The following is a 17,354-nucleotide window of genomic DNA, read 5'->3' as shown; positions in this document are numbered from 1 at the left end:
TAGAATTTATTCATCTTGCATTACTGAAATTTTCTAACAGCTTTCCCTTCTTTTTTTAACATAAGGAAATCAACATGGAAATGAACAATGAAAAGTTTTCTCTAACTTTAAATTCATGGTGTCCCAATCCCCTTCCCTCAAAAAACTAAAAACAAAACTTATATTTGGCATTCTTGTGGCAATAATTCCTAGAAGACAGTATCATATTTTAACATGAGAACTACACTGTTTCAATGTTCCACACTTAAACTGATATTGATTATATTGCATTAGTGCTAAGGAATTTATTCTAAATTTGACATATTCTTATATTCCACATTAAATACATATATTTATATATACATACACATATATATATATATATATATATGTGTGTGTATATATATATATATATTGAACATGTGGTGCCTGGCTATTTGAATAGAGCAAAGTTGTTAATAGTCCAGGCTTCAGAGTCAAGCGCATATAGATTCTAATCCCACCTCGTTTGTGAAAATAGCTTTGTGATCTTGGATAAATTTACATAGGCATCAATTTCCCCACAATTTGAGAATATACAATTTAGACCAGAGGGATATAAAGAGGATCAACTGAGAAAATGTACCTCAATCACATCATATAATAGTTACTCAGTAAATGGTAGCTTTCATTATCATCCCCAACATTATTATATGCATCTATTCTGAGATAGATTCTGTACTGGATGTTGGGGGACAGCAATGTATACAACACCATCTTGCTCCTGGGGCTTATAGTACAGTGGGAAAGGCATGCCAGTAAGCAAAGAATAACTTTAATTTATAACAAGCAATACACCAGTAGATTAAATGCTATCTCCTGGGAAGAAAAGTGATCTGAAAATACATTTTCCTCAGCAATTATCTCAAAGAAATAAAAGGTTCAAGAAAGTTTTCACTGGAAGAGATACCATATACCAACTTCAATTTTCACTTGTCACAGAATATAGGGAAATATATAACACCGGAACAATGAAGTAGTTATTTGAATTTACTGGTGGGATTCGGAGGGCTCCTGGAGTACCTTTGAGCCTCAATAATTTTTTCTTGATAATGTAGACTCATCTGAAGTATAGGGAATGAAGTGAATCCACTGACCTTGAGATTTGATTCTTTTGTTTATTGTCAACTATTTTTCCTCATAAAAGCATAGTGTGAAAAGTGGGAGGGAAAAGTGATTCACACCCTCACATCCTGTTTTGTTTTTTTGTTTTTGTTTTTTGTATAACAATAAATGTGAGTTTGGTTTTGCAATAATCAAGTCATTGAGGAAACTGCACTTTTTGAGGAGAAGTGAATGCTTCTTGAAGGGTCCATAAATCCACAGACCTTTTTATTTCATTGAAGCTGCTTAAATATCAAGAATATCATACCTCTGACTACCACTGTTGCCTACACATCTTGTAAACCAAAAGCTCAAGGTAAGTGAAAAATACTCCTCGGACCTTCCACAACATTTTCCAAAACTATAAGACAACTTTTCAGGTACGAAATGTGTAAAAGTCCTGTTTACTTATTTAAAAGAGAGCCCTTTAGTAGCAGACAGCAGCCTGCACAAAAACAGCAACCAGGAAAGGAATTACCAGCCAGAATCTTTATGAAGAGGAGTAAACTCTGAATTCCAAATTTTCTTTCAAGTCCCTCCACTAAGTCCCTCCACTAAGTTCTGCAATTCTTGTCTAATAGCCACAGTATTTTATTATTAATCTGTAGGCTTATGTCAACAGAACTCACAAGCTAGATGGCCTTTGTCGGAAATAGTTCATTATAACTATTACTGCCACTTCACTTCATTACCAGAAACAGTCGATTAGCACTTATTAATTATGAGTGAGAATCAAAACTCCTAGGAGCATCCAACCTTGTGGCAAGCTGACAATGTACAGATTTACACCGGGTTAAAAAACACTGGGAACATCCTCCACTTGCAATTCTGCAAAAAGTCGGTGTCTGTCCGTGATACATCTTGGAATACTAAACCTAAAAAGTCGCTCCGGGCAAACTAATTCACACAGAAATTAAACGCCTCTTTATCCTTTAGTATCTCACCACCAAATTCATTATTGACTTCTTCATGCAGGCTCCCGGGTTGAGCTTCAAGCTTTTCTCTTAACTGCATCAGAAGGGAAGCCAGTCCGTGGGAACTGCGCGCTGCGATTCCCCAAGCGTGACTGTGTGAGTAGCCTTTTGCACAGACGCAAGTTAGCGAGAAGGTGTTGCCAGAGGTTCCCTGGTTCCGAGGGACAGCATCGAATGATCCATCACCCTCTCAAATGGACAGTCTCCCTTGGTCTCTGCTTCCTCCAGAGTCGGCTCAAACCGAATCCAAAGCAGGTTCTTTCCTGAAATTGGTAGCTATTGGTCCACAGACTCTGCGCGCGGCAAGGCTCACCTTCGAACGCTCTGGATGGATTTCTGAGCTGTGAGTAGCGCCGCTAGGACTCCTATCAACACAAGTTTCATCTTTTGCACCAAATCATCCACTTGTTCCACTTTTGCGCCTCGGCAACTGTACCTTCGGCTTTGGCATTCATGCACTGTCTTCCCGGCAAAGTCGGCTGCCTTTCAACTCGAAGCGGATTCCCAGAGCCAGGCAAGAGCTACCTGAAGGGAGACCTTGGCGGAGCCAGGCGCCCAGAGTGGGGGCAAGAGAAGCTCGCGCCATCTCCTCGCTGCGCAACTTTTTGTGTTTCCTTCCGTCAGGTCCCAAGCTGCAGAGATTCTCGAAGCTCTGGAGTGAAAAAACCCACAGCAGTCCTCGGCCTGGCCAGCCCTTGGGATGGCAGAGTAACGCTCTGCTGGTGTAGCGACCTTCCAGAGCACAAAGGCGAGCCACGGTTAAAAAAAAATACCAACAAACAAACAAACAAACAAACAAACAAAAACCCCAAAACCCGGAGGGTATAAGTTTACTTTCGGAGAGCAATTCCAGAATCCCAGTCTGGGTAAGACAAACTCCCTCCCGCTGGGAGTCTCCTTCTCCGGGGAGGAGTGAAAGAGCCTGGGGCTGTTCTGAGAGAGGAGTGTCTCCGGCTTGGGGCTCCCCAGCTGGGTGGCACCCAGTGATCCTTCCCGGCTGTCAGAGAAGAGGCAGAAGTTGGGAAAGGAGCTAGACCGAGAGCAGGACACCTACACTTGGTGCGAAACGTCGGAAATGGCTGCTAAAGGGGCTGAGTCTCCAGACTCCTAATCCCTCCCTTTCTCCAGCTGAGCCCTTCACCTGCTACCGTCCACTTTACAATATAAGCGTAGACAGTGCATTAGCCCGGTTCCAAAAGCTGGGCGTCACAAATCCCTGGGCAGTTCCTTTTTGAAAAATCTACCTGAGTTTCAGGGGCTCCTGGGAAAATGTTACGTGATGGAGTACGCAGGAAAGGGGGCATGAGAGGGGACTGTATATTCCAGGAAAATATGCGTTGGCTCCTCTATTCGAAAGACCTCGGGGAGCCCCTCGGCTCCCTCGCTGGCTGCGGCAGCCACTTCAGTGCTCCGCGAAAGGGGCGGAGGTGGCTCTGGAGGGTGGAGACCGGGACCGGGTTAATCTTTAGTCCGGCGACCTCACGCAGGCTGCCCGGAGAGTAACTGGCTTCGAGGAAAAGAGGCTGGGAGCCGAGATACCTGGGAGGGCAGGGACCAGAGAGGCGGCCGAACGCACTTGAGGGCTGGCGGCGAGGAACTGCCTGCCAGCAGCAATCCGCTAACTAGGGAGGAGTGACTGAGTCTCCCCGTCTCCTGCATCCGGGGAGCCCCTGCCCCGCTTCGCTCCTCGCGACTTCTCGCTCGCCAGTGGCCTGGGGCCGCCGGCGCGGGGCTGGGCGTGCGTGTGTTGCTGCGCGCGCGCGCGGGGGTGTGTGTGCGCAGCCCGCGCGCCGAGCCCGGTCGCCGGGATCCAGCCGCCTGCCGCCCGCCTGCCTGGCGTCCCACCTCCTTGCAGCCGCGTCTTCGCAGGCTCCTCACCTGGCGCCCGCCGCCGGCCGCCCGCTCAGCCCCCTCGGCTGCCGCTGCCTCCCCTCAAAGTTTCCTCAGAGCGGGCACCTTGGCGAAGGGCTGCCCAGGGAGATGGATTTCTGAAGCTGTGCCTTGGAGTGGCTCTTCTTCCAGCACCTCTCAGCTGTGCTCTACCCCCCGCCCAAATCCGGGCAGAAGGTAGAAGCTTTCCCCAAATCGGGGGAGAGGAGGGGGAGGGGTTTTCATCCAGAGAAAGGGAGGAGCGGCCACAGCTGAGGATAGGCGCTTCTCTCCTGCCTGATGCCGCCGAACTGACCGATGGGCCTGGAGGGCGAACGAAGAAAATTAAATAGAAAAGCCAAGTTGACGGAGGAGGGGCTGGGAGGCTTCCGGACGCCGGAAAGGTTGTCCCCGTCCCCGTTTCCACGGGCGTGAAGATTTAGAGGCGCCTCCAGCGCGAGGGCTTTGAAACCGCCATCACCTCCCGATCCCTTCGGAAGGAAAAGCCGGCAGAGCTGAGGCCAGGGGTGGGTGGGTGGGGGGACAAGTAAAAGCTTGGACTTGTGTGCAACGCATCCTTGGCTTTGGATTTTAAGGACGCGAACGAGAATTAACAGCGTTTCAAGGTAAGAGGCAGCACAAGCACCGCCAGGAAGAAGAATAACTTAAAATAGATGTCGGGGATGGGGTGGGGGCTTAAGCCAAGTTAGGATGATCTCTCCGGGCGTCGCCACGAGATTGCTCAAGCCGCGCGAGTGCCTTGGAGCGGACAAGTCAGGGAGTAGCCGGTGCCGCCGGTGCCCAGGTGGGAGGCAGCAACCGAAGGGAGTGTTCTGGTGTCCTGACCTTACACTTTTTGGAGCCTATTGGAAATAGGTGTGTAGCTGGGTCGACTTGTCTGGGCTGATTTACAGCGTGGATTCGTGCGTGTGTTTCCGGCGAGATTTTTTTTTTTTTTTTTTTAACCGCCGCTAGCACCGCAGACCCATCCCCTCGTCGCCACTCAGCGCTGTGGGCACCGGCGAACGCCGCCAGGATGCGGTGGCAGGTGAGCCTGGCGCAGGTGGGCAAGTGGGGGCGGCGGCATCCGGCCGGCGGATCGCGGGGCGCGCGAAGCCCACGCCGCCGCCTGGCTGGCTTCTTGGAGCGGGCGTCGGAGCCCAGGCGCCGCGGGTCTGCTGCGGTTCCCTTCGCCTCCGCTAGAGGCTCCCAGCGGGCGCCGCGGAGCGGGTGGGTGTGGGGGCGCCGGGAGGCGGAGGGGCGAGCGCGGGGAGCGAGCGTGCCCGCGGGGTGGTGGAGCGGGCGCGGCAGGGGGAGGCGAGCCCGGCTAGGGCGGGGGACGTGAGCCGGAGTCCTGGCGCGCCTCCTGGCCGAGCGCAGAGCTGCGGGGGACGCGGGTCCGATTCCGGGCTGAGCTCGGGAAAGCTGTGCCCCAGAGTCGGAGACACTTCGAGAGGGCGATCCTGGCCCGCGCCCTGAGGGCAGTCCCGGGAGGTAACGTCCCCTTTCTCCACTCCTTTCGCCCCGCGCTTCTCCGTACCCCCTCAGCCTAACGCGCAGGGTGGGAGGGAGTGGAGGGTGCGGGTCTGTAGGGTCCATATCTAAAGGTGCCTTTCAGTCCTGTTCCGAGGAGCTCCGTAGAATGTGTATTCGAACTAGTCTCCAATTTCACCCCCCCCTCCCTCCCCCGAATATTTGACTGCTTTGAGGGAAGTTTTCTGCAGAGAGTGCCGGGTGGCTGGTTTGGGGCCGGGCTGCTCCAAGGTGAGCGAGGGGACCCGTTGTGCTCCCCTGAGCCGCAGTGGACTTGAAGTGCGCGACTCCAGGGTTGGGGTGTGGTGAAGAAAAGAGTACCACACCCTCTTCTTTTCCTCCCCTGTCCTTCTCACCTGATGATGAGGTCTCACCATCTCGCATTTAACTGATTTCTTTTCCCAAGGGTTTGGCTCTGAGAACGGATCGAAGCTGCTGAGAGACTTGGGGAGAGAGAGAGAGAGAGAGAGAGAGAGAGAGAGAGAGAGAGAGAGAGAGAGAGAGAGAGAGAGGAGAATGAGAGGGAAGTCATGGCCAGAACATCAGGGAAGGAAGGAGGGTGAAGTTAAGCTTGTGTATAGGGTGGGGGGTGCTGGGAAATAGCCTTGGAGTTCCAGATTATTTGATAAAGTCTGATTCAGCTCACATTTCACACTGTCTTTGACATAATCCTTGCTCAAGCTACTAACAGAAATCATTTCTGCTAGGTATTGCCTTGGGCACGGTGGGCACAGAGTATGTTTGATGATTGTGTCTAGGCCAAAAAAAAAAAAAAAGCGGGTATTGTGTGTGCTTTGGCATGATTACATCGTGTCTGTCAGGCAGCAGGAAATGTATGTGATTTTCATTGTGCTGTGTTGTGTTTGTGCATACCATATGTGGTCATTTTACATTCAGTAATGCAATTTCAGTCTTCCAAAGGTGGCTCTTCACAAACATGACTTGTGATAATAAACCTCCTGCAGAATAACACTGAAGGAAGGCAGGAAATGTGATGGGCCATGGACTGTCCTAGGAATACTGAATAAAACCTGAGATCCAGCGTTTGTGAAATATTGGGCCACATAGGGAAGGAGTGCCAAATATTTCTTTTTTCAGGGATGAAGCAGTGGGTAGCATTTTAAAAGAAGGGGATGTTCTGTAGTTACTACCACCATCATCCAGTAGCTTGCATTACTTCCAATACAGTTAGAGTGTGAGGCAGAAAAACGTGAAGCACTTCCTGCTGAAAAACAGTAAAATGTCTTGTGAGATACTGTCTGATATTTCACCCTAAGAATTTAAATGGAATGGTCTGCCTATTGGTGAGGACCATAGTGGTTTGGTTATGTGTCGGACATCTGTTACTTTTGATCAAGGTAAATATGTGAGTTAATATTATATAATAAGTGTAATTTAGTGCAAGTGAAAACAGGCCAATTTACTGATGTTTCTCATTCCAGAATCACACATGGCATGATCTCAAGGAAGATTTATATAAAGTTTGTCGTTAAATGTATTGCATTGTATGGAGCTCTGGGTAGAAGACAAGAATAAATATCTTGTTGAAATCTCAAGAAGGATAGCTTAAATTCTTAAAATAAACTGTTGTAGAAATCTTATTGTGTGACGAAAAAATAGTTACTAATCTAAATGTACTTATCTGTGTGCATAGATAGATACAAATTATTTGTTGAATTGAATTAACCAAGACAAATACACAATAAGGGCTCAGCTTTCATTGTGAAAGAGATCTCTGAAACCAGAGGGAGATCTCCTAGTATGAGGAATCTGTATACGTGATGAATAAAAAATGTTGTGTTTCTTGACACTTAACTGAACCAAACTAGTGAGGCTGGTTTGTAACCTCAGATTCAGTTTTAGGACTCTATCTCCACAAAGAGGTTTTTCTGTCTCTAATAAATGTGATTTTAAAAGAGACCAAACACTGAAATGTTCCAGGGATGCTATGGACCTGAAAACTGTTTTTGAGTCCTCTGAAACTTCATGTCAAGAATAAGAGGTGATAGGATGTTGTCACAAATTAATTGGCTTGATGCTTCAATTAAAAACTGATTATTATCTGGCTCTGGTAGTCATTATGGTTGATTTCATTTGGTCTCTAGATATTCTGTGAAAGGACTCTAGGTGGAAATGTTTTCCTGTAGTACAAGGAGAGGAGGTCACTAGATGCAAAAAAAAAAAAAAAAAAAAAAAAAAAAAAAAAGCTTGCCAGTTAGTGATTCTCCAGTTTGGTTGCATTTTACCTATAAGGCAGGATGCGGGCTTGGGGGGAAAAATCAGTTTTCTGAATTTACATGAATGTTTCCCTCTTTGTCATAACCCTCAACCTGTGGGGACTCCATTTATAATTTTGATGAGGAACTATTTCACCAAGCCCTTTCCTTTTATGGTTTAGGGGCTATTTCAGTGTAAAGAACTTTAAGAACTATCTAATCATAAAAGATCATATTTCCTGAAAGAAAATCAGTTGAGCTTTAAAAAGATGTTTGATGAGGAAATGAAAAGAGGATAGGAGAGACAGGTTAAATACTCTAACTGCATGTATGTCTATTATTTCTTCTCTCAGCAACATTTTAAAAAATTTAAACTTAAATGTAATATTAATATTTTTCATTCTGCCCTTCTTCCTTCCTTCTACCCTCCCTCCCTTCTTTCTTTCATTCTTTTCTTTTTTCTTTCTTTTGGTTAAATATTTTCTTCAGAAAAAAAGCCATGCCAAAATTACAGTTAGTTTACAATGATCAATTGATAAATTTTTTAATGGGATGTAGTTTTAAAATATTGACTGTTGTGTTTAGTTTTAAAATGTATATAGAAGAAACCTGCTAGAGTGTGGGGATGATTCTTGAGGGAGCAGAAGTCATCAGCTGGTGGTTCTCTCTTACTTTGTTGGTACTTCTTGTGTCTGGTTCTAGCTCCTTGTTTCTCCACAAGCCTGGATAGTAGTCCCTGGAGGTGGATGGGCTGCCTTGAAACATGGTGCATTTGTGCTTTGAGTGACTTATTTCCATGTAGCTGATACTTTGTCCATGTGCATCTGGCCAATGCAATCAAACCTGAAATATTCACAGTAAGCAAATAGTTGAGTTATACCTGTCAATTTATACCTGGTCAGAAATTAGTAATCCATTTTGGAAAATCCTTAACTCCATCTAAGTCTTTACTAAATGTAATTCTCTTTGTGTCATTCATCAAATACCAGTTGCTAAACAGTTTTTAAATGTCCTCCAAGAGAAAATCTAGTATCCAAAAATCTCCCAAGAGAAACTAATTCAGTGCCACCAGGAGGCAGCATGAAGTAGAAAAAAATCACTGGATTTGGTTTTAGAAGGCTTGAATTCTACTTCTCTCTTGCCACTAATGGTGTCACTTTTGAAAAGCTGTCTTGTTTTTCTAAGGCTCAGTGTTGAATTCTGCAAAATGGGGAAAATTAAAAGCTACACACTGTCTTCTTGTATTTAAAACTTGACCACACCTAGCTTTAAGCTTTGAAAAGAGAAGAAAAAAAAAAAAACAAAAACCAAAGAAAACTCCCAAACCTTTCAGGTGGCAAGTAAATATCAAACCTTGTAACACTTGATAGAAAAGTAAATTAACTCTATTTAAAGAATATCTATCAAACGTCCATAATGAAGCATGGATTTTGAAATGCCTTTGATGAGAGTTGTTGTTGTCCCCCACCCCACCTGCCCAGGGGACTATTAATGAGTATCATGAAAGTAAAATTTACATTAATATATATGTATGTGGGATGCTTTCCTCAAAGTTATTATTAATATGGTAAAAATTATGTGATGCCTACTGTGAGAGACATCTGAGCATTCGAGTTGCTTTTAAAGAGGTATGATGATAAAAGAAGAAAAAGAAAAGAAGAGGAAACTATTTTTGAATAAATAAGGTTTAAATGGAACCCCCCCTGCCTTTTTAAAGCATTCTACATTTTTCTTCTTGTGAATACTTACTGCAATGCAAGTAGCAATTTCCATTGATTTCATTATTATCAGGTTAGTTACCCATTTTGTATGAGCAGTTTAAAAATATTTTTCTTTAAAATGTTGATTCAATGGTTTAATTTGTGATGTTTGACACAAAACTAATACAGTGTCTTCATTTTTACAATGGAATTTTCTCAGGAATGCTGATAGTCCATTTGTCTTATTTTATTAAAAACTAGTAATATTATTTATAGATTATTTTAATCAGGTGAATTAGTAAGAAAGTAAATGATAGATATTACATGACTCATTGATTTGAATAAAACTTTAAAAGCCCCATTGAAATAATTATGTGCTCTTTTGATAAAGTATGGTGCCTGCTAGAATTTGGACTAGAATAATTTTTGTTGCTTTTCTACATGTAAACACTAGTTAATATTAGGAACAGCTTATCTGTACCAGTTGCAAGGATAAGACAGATACCATTTCTTCCCCTAGAATTTTAGTTTCATTGTTAATATAAACTACAAGTGTATTTTCTCTAATAGTATTAGTAAGACTAAATGTAAACCTAGGAACTTAGCCTAAAAAAACAAATTACATTTTTTATTGCAGATGTAATAGAACATAATATCAAATTTTCTGTAAAAAAAAAAGAGAATTATTGTCTTTACAAAAATCTTTGCCCAAATCCAGTGTAACGGAAATATATGCAAAAATCTAAGATTCCCAGCACATTTCAGTTTCTAGGTATAGCACTAGAGAGTTTTTGAAATGGATTCTAAATTGGACTGCATAAGAGGATTTTGTGTCTTCATACAATCTCATTCTATTATAATGTAACTATGGTTAGCTGCAAGATATCTATCTAGTAGCCAGCATGAAGGGAAATAATTAGCATAAAAACTGTATTGCTCCTGGTGTACCAGGGGAGCCAACAACAGTGCCTTGTGATAAATGTTGATTTTGAAATGGTGGGCTTCATTTGTCAAAGAGAAAGAGTCTTTATCTTCTCAACTATTTTTTAATTGGACTTTTCTATATATTTTTTTCTCTCTCCCCTCTTTCTGTCTCTCTCTGTATATATACTTTGCATACTATACTTCATATATACTATACTCTTATATACATTGTATTATATGTATTATATAGTGTATATTACATATATTATGATACATTCATATAATATTTTACATATATTAGATAGTATACTGCATATTATAGATTATGTATTATGTATAATATGTATTATATGTATTAATATAGATTATGTATTATGTATAATATGTATTATAGATACTTAAATCTCCTTTTAAAAGCAGTTCATAGTCCTTGTGTAATTATATTCTTGACTATTACCCATTAGTTAAGTATATGATTATGGCTTGCAGATGGTTTTTCTTTATGGTTTGCCATTAATTTCATTGCAGGTAATGAAAAACCCTAGCTTTGGCCTCAGTTAGTTACATTCACATCAATTAATTCTCAAATACTTACTGACATTAAAGTGATTTTCTTTATGATATTCAGGATTGAATGGTGTATGTATATTATATTTTGTGCTTAAGAATCTTGTAATATTGTTAAAGACAGAAGGCAAAAAGTGAACTGGAAGTTAACAAAGAATAGTCTGTCAACTCATTCAGAAAATTCTTAAGTATCTATTGTTCACAAGACTACAGAGAGTAATCATAACAATACAAGAGTTGTATAAGCAGGCAATTCAGGATAGGGTGAGATGAGAGTGGCCTGGGGAGTTCTCATAAAGAGGGGAGGAAATTGGGGCTCCTGGGTGGCTCAGTCGGTTAAGCGCCCGACTTCGGCTCAGGTCACGATCTCGCAGTCTGTGAGTTCGAGCCCCGCGTCGGGCTCTGGACTGATGGCTCAGAGCCTGGAGCCTGCTTCCGATTCTGTGTCTCCCTCTCTCTCTGCCCCTCCCGTGTTCATGCTCTGTCTCTCTCTGTCTCAAAAATAATAAAATAAACATTAAAAAAAATTAAAAAAAAATAAAAAAAAAAGAGGGGAGGAAATTGATCTAAGGTGGAGTAGAATTTAAAAGAGCAATAAATATATAACTTCAGAAATAATTGAAACAGTGCACATTTACACAATAGTGAGATAGTCTTGGTGATGAGTTAGTACAAAGATGTGAACACTGATAGATTTCCTATGTTGTTAATGGAGTGGGAGAACAGAACTCATACATATAATTGGAGATATTGTGTATCAGTTTAACCCCATTGGAATGAAATGTAAATACTTATTATTTAAATATCTGTTACATTACTAATGTTCATAATAATTGGCTTCATAGTTCCTCTTCTAGGAATGTATCTTCCAAAATGCTCTCATCAATTTACAAAGATTTATTATGTATATAAAAGAAAAACATACATACTAAGTAGCTTCATATCCTGTAGAGAAATTGTGTTAGTAGTTAAAACCTTCCTATGTCAAATCAGCTGATGAGTACAAAAATAAGATATATTCATACCATGGAGTAATATTCTGCAAGAAAAAGGAATGAAATACTGATGTATGCTATAACATGAGAAAAACCTGAAAAACATTATGCTAAAAAAAGAAGCCAGACACAAAAGACCACATATTGTGTGCTTCCATTTATACAAAATGTCCAGAGAAGCGAATTTACAGAATTTGCAAGTAGATTAGTGTTTGTCAGGCCCTGGGAGTGGGGATGATAAGTTACTACAAATGGGCATGAGGAATCTTTTGTGGTGAAACAACTATTCTGTAATTGGATTGTGACTGTGGTTACACAAATCTATATATTTACTAAAAGTCATTGCATTGTTTACATAAAATGAGTACATTTTATGGTAGATAAATTATATCTCAATACAGCTGTATGAATAACCACAATTCCAAACAAAACAGTACTCCACTAAGTCTTCCCACAAAGTAAACCCCAGGTGCAGGTGACCTCACTAATAAAATGTCTGAACACTTAAGGAAGAAATAATACTAATTCTGCACAATCTCTTCCAGGATGTTGTAGAGGAGGAAACACTTTATATTTTATCCCATGAAGCTAGCATTGCCCTGATACCGATACCATGAGAAGGCAATATAAAGAAAGGAAAGTACAGACCAGTACCCTTCATGAACATGATGTAAACAGTATTAATAAAACTTTAACAAATATAAATCAACAGTATATGAAAAGGTAATACATCGTGACCAAGTTGGGTTCATCTCCCAAATGCAGTGGTAGTTAAACATTAGAAAATCAATCCATGTAGTTCACTTTAACAGAATGAGAAATAAAAAGTACATGATCATCTCAGTAGATGCAATGAAAGTATTTGAGAAAACCCAACATTTATTCTTGATAAAAACTCTTAGCAAATACTCTAGGTATATAAGAGAAGTTCCTCAGCTTGATATAGAATATCTGCAGTAAGCCTGTAGCTGATACGATATTTAATGGCAAAAGACCAACTGCTTTTGCTGTAATCTGAGAAGGAAGACAAGAATGTCTGCTCTCATCACTTCTACTCAATGTTATATTGGAAATTCTATCCAATCAAGGCAAGAAAAAACTCAAAAAGGCAGATAGATTGCCAAGGAAGAGGAAGACATGCTCAACTGCTTGCTTACTGAAGAACTGAAAAACAAAAGAAAACAAAACAACAACAAAAAACCCAGACATCCCTTGGGAATATAGTTCAATAAACTTTGGAGTATGAATACAATGGATTCTGTTGCTGGTTTAATAAGGTAAACAGAGTGTTACAGTTCTTTAAATATCATCAGAGAAAAATCTGCATTATATATTAGAGATTAAGAAGAACAATGTAATTGTAGAACAATACTTAGTCTATGGTAGGTTGATTGATATAGTCAACAGGTATTTATTATATACCTCCTCTGTGTTAAGCACTAGGATAGGCCTTCTGTATATATTATTTGTGGGAAGGGGCAGATATAATTCTTTTGAAAGACTTACAGGCTATTGTGGGAGAGAACTATAATGAAACTGAAATAAATTGAATATGTAATGAGAAATTGTGTTTTTTGCAGAAAAGAAACTAAGTAGAATGGTGTGGATTTACCCATGAGTGTTAGGAGAGGGATGGGAATATTTAAGACATGTCTGGTACCTAGTGAGCACTTGGTAGAGAACCTTGTAATAAACTAATTCAAACCATTCTTCTTTCCCACCTCATTTTATTTCCTTTCATATCCAGTAACTTGCCTATCCAGTGTTTAAGAAATACAGGGCACCTGGGTGGCTCAGTCGGTTAAGCATTGGACTTTGAATCAGGTCATGATCTTGCGGTTCTTGGGTTCGAGCCCCACATCGGGCTCTGTGCTGACAGCTCAGAGCCTGGAGCCTGCTTCAGATTCTGTGTCTCCTTCTCTCTCTGCCCCTCCCCTGCTCGTGCTCTGTCTCGATCTCAAAAATTAAATATAAAACATTAAAAAAAAAATACATACTCAGGGGCGCCTGGGTGGCTCAGTCGTTTAAGTGTCCGACTTCAGCTCAGGTCATGATCTCATGGTTTGTGGGTTCGAGCCCCACGTCAGGCTTTGTGCTCACAGCTCAGAGCCTGGAGGCTGCTTTGGATTCTGTGTCTGTCTCTCTCTGCCCCTCCCCTGCTTGTGCTCTGTCTCTGTCTCTCTCAAAAATTAATAAGCATTAAAAAAAATTAAAAATAAATAAATACATACTCTACTTTCTTATCACATTAACTTCCCATGTGTTGTTACATGAATCTCTCACGTGCAATAATTTTCATATCACAGTCAGCATTCATTGAGCACCCACTATGAACAAATGCATCGTCTTAAATGCTAGGGATTCACAGTTGTTTGAAGCATATCCTTGTTTTTTAGTTAACCTAATTGATGTCTTTTTCTCCATATGTAATTTTAAATCATTTTTCTTTCTTTCTGATTATAAAAGTAAAATACATCATTGGAAGATTCAGCATTACAGAAATAACATAATTTCAAAGTGAAAGAGCTACCTGAGGTCCCCTTTCACAAAGTAGGAAACTATATTGCATAAGAAATGAGAGAAGAGTGAGACTGTGTACTGTGTGGGTAAGAGGCAAGAGGATTAAGTGGTCAGGGACCAGAAAAGATTTGAGAAGACAGATGGTACATGGGAATTTTAAAAATACAGTGTTAAACCTTGTACAGTGGCACTGCTTCCTGTGATCTCTAAATCTTCAGAGTCGCATAAGTCTTAGTAACATTAATGCAACTGGATGCCTAGTACAGACTGACAACAGAGTTCATTTTTGTGTCAGAATTGGGGCAGCGAGGCAAAAGAGCCAGCCTGTGTGGGTAAGAGGGTACTAGCAGATACACCACAGATGCCCCTCCCTTCATCTTTTCTTTGAGGGGACTTACCCATCTAATGCATTTACCTGTGTCTCGGATATATGCCTTCCAGCATACCTCCTCCAAGTAATTGTCTAACATACCCTTAAACAGTGGAGCCTATAGTGGGTTGTTTTATGATTCTGTACATGGCTTTAATTGATATTTTTTTATTGTTTGCCATAAAAACTCATTCTACATAACCAAATTAGATTGATGGCATTCCATCTTTTCTTTCTTTTTTTTTTTTTTTTTAGTTTATTATTTTGAGAAAGACAAGAGACAGCATGAGTGGGTGAGGAGGAGGAGGAGGAGGAGGAGGAGGAGGAGGAGGAGGAGGAGGAGGAGGAGGAGGAGAAGGAGGAGAGAGAGAAAGAACTCCAAGCAGGCCCTGCCCTGTCAGTGCAGATCGCAACTCGAGGCTTGAATTCATGAACCCTGAGATCTTGACCAGAGCTGAAACCGAGGGCCAGATGCTTAACCAACTGAGCCACCCAGATGCCCTGTTGCCTGTTCTTTCCTAAAGAACTTTTTTGACTAAAATTACTGGAGAGCATTCTAGAACATATTCATATGTTAATGATCTTATTTTTGTAGATGCTAAAATTAAGAGGGAAGCATTTACGGTTGGTTCAGTATTCAAGATTCTTGCAGGGTACTATGTAAACTTTGAACAAAAATGTAGTGTATCTTTGGCAGAGAAATTATAATCAAAATAAAGAATGGATTATTTTGTCATTCATTCTCCTTGAAAATATGTATGAATGAGACTGATAAAATTAATGTGAAATATGATATGAAATGAATTGTGCATGTTATTATAGGTGCTTATGGAGCTTAGCAAAAGCTGTTGAGTAGAGGTACATTGGATGACTGTCTTGTTGGACCTGGAACTTTTACTTCTCTTTTCTGTCTACAGGAGAACCTACTGTGCATTTTATAGAGAGAGGGATGAGGGGAGCAAAGCTTAGAAAAAGAACATTCAATGATTATGTTAATGTAAAGTTCAAGGGAGGGTACACAGTTTGATTCAATAGAAATTAATGATTTAAAATTAAAGCTTTAGAATATGGATGATAATCAGAAGTTTTATCACTAGTAATGGTAGAAAAACATGGAGAAGTTTTTGCATTTGGGGGAGATAATCACTCATCTTACCATTTAGTTCTTGTGGGAGAAGAAAGAATGTAGAATCAAGTGTACTAATTGCTTTATAAGAATAAAGTGCTAATGAATTTAATTAATAATTCATACTAAGTTTTGATATGTTGGAAATAGTATTTAAAGGTAAAATAATCTAGTACTTACTGATAAAACTATTTAATTTTTAATGTATCTGCATAGCTTTGTACACTGGGAGCCCCCTACATGAAATATCCTTTTCCAGAATATCCAGGCAGGATCAATAGATCTTTTGAAAACTAGCCTATATCATATTCTCAATAAGGTATTCCAGAAGCCTGAGACAAAATGCAATCTTTCTTCTTTTATAAGTTTCTGTTATTATATGTATTTTTAAAATATATTATTGTTATTATTATTATTATTATACACTGCTCTGTGTATCTTTCCAAACCATGATGGGTCCTTGATGGTAAAAATTATACCTTATTTGTCACCATTTTAAAAAATAATTTAGAATACTGTCAGTTTTTATTCAATATTTTTGGAATGGATTGAAATGTGATTTTTAGAACATCCTAGACAGTTTAAAAATGTGTCCCAAACTATCACAATACTATTCCCAGTTGGTAAAGGAGATAGTGTACAGTGGTTAAAAGTTTAAAGATTTGTTTTCAAATCCTGATTCTGCCATTGACACTAATTGTTGGACGTCAAGCAATCTCTTAGTCTCGTGAAGTGTTAATTTCCTAATGTGAAATAGGTGTGATAACACCTTTCTGCCATACACATTTTATATAGAGTTTATGGTAATAGAATAGTGAGTGAAAATGAACTTGTATACTCTGTACCTGTACAAATGACGTCGTTATTGAATTAAATATATATTTAAAAGCCATTGATAAAATATCAAATGCAGTAATGTGAATCACTTTTAGAAACAAAGTGGGGGATTTATATAGAAAACCAAAGCCCAAACTTGAAATTGATTTCTTTCTATTGCCTTTTTTGTAATATTTCATCAAATTTTCATATACCAATTGTATTTTATAGATTACGAAGCAAAGGTGACAATACAGATTGGACGAGGGTTGTTTAACACTGGTTATAGATGGATTAGTTGATAACTTTCATGCAGTCATTTACAGTTGGATTGAAGACTGTTGAACAACTCTTTTGGTGAATAATCGCTCCAGTGTTTTACCCTCTCTTGAAATTACAATTTACGTAAAATAATCTGTATTTTATTTCTTTATTTTGAACATTTGACCTCTTCAAGCACTTGTGTCTTATTTTCTTATTTGTTACTTTCTAGATCACTGATAGAAAATTCAAAGAGCAAGTAGTTACTGATTTAATAGTAGTTTGCTTCTGGGAGATCCACTATTAATGTGTTCTGATAGTAATAAGGGGTTATCACTCTATGCCTAAATCTAGTTTGTTG

At 40.4% G+C, this 17,354-nt stretch overlaps 1 protein-coding gene across 7 annotated transcripts in view; it reads left to right on the top strand.

The window, feature by feature from the left end:
- The first annotated feature begins 4,282 nt into the window (after positions 1–4,282).
- Positions 4,283–17,354, top strand: part of LINGO2 (leucine rich repeat and Ig domain containing 2) — a 1,147,525-nt gene continuing 1,134,453 nt past the window's right edge. For 5 of the 7 annotated variants that reach the window (XR_008424224.1, XM_019424194.2, XM_019424191.2 and 2 more), the window contains exon 1: positions 4,283–4,591. The gene's annotated coding sequence lies outside the window, so the exon portion shown is untranslated. Of the gene's footprint in view, positions 4,592–5,275; positions 5,460–17,354 lie in introns of those variants that run through there. The other 2 variants (XM_019424195.2, XM_019424193.2) reach the window with 2 other exon arrangements.

This window comes from Panthera pardus, unplaced genomic scaffold (assembly GCF_024362965.1).
Source record: "Panthera pardus isolate Hobbes unplaced genomic scaffold, ASM2436296v1 HiC_scaffold_20, whole genome shotgun sequence".
Lineage (NCBI taxonomy): Eukaryota > Metazoa > Chordata > Mammalia > Carnivora > Felidae > Panthera > Panthera pardus.
Note: the sequence above shows the minus strand (reverse complement) of the source record. Positions and strands in the feature narration are given on the sequence as shown.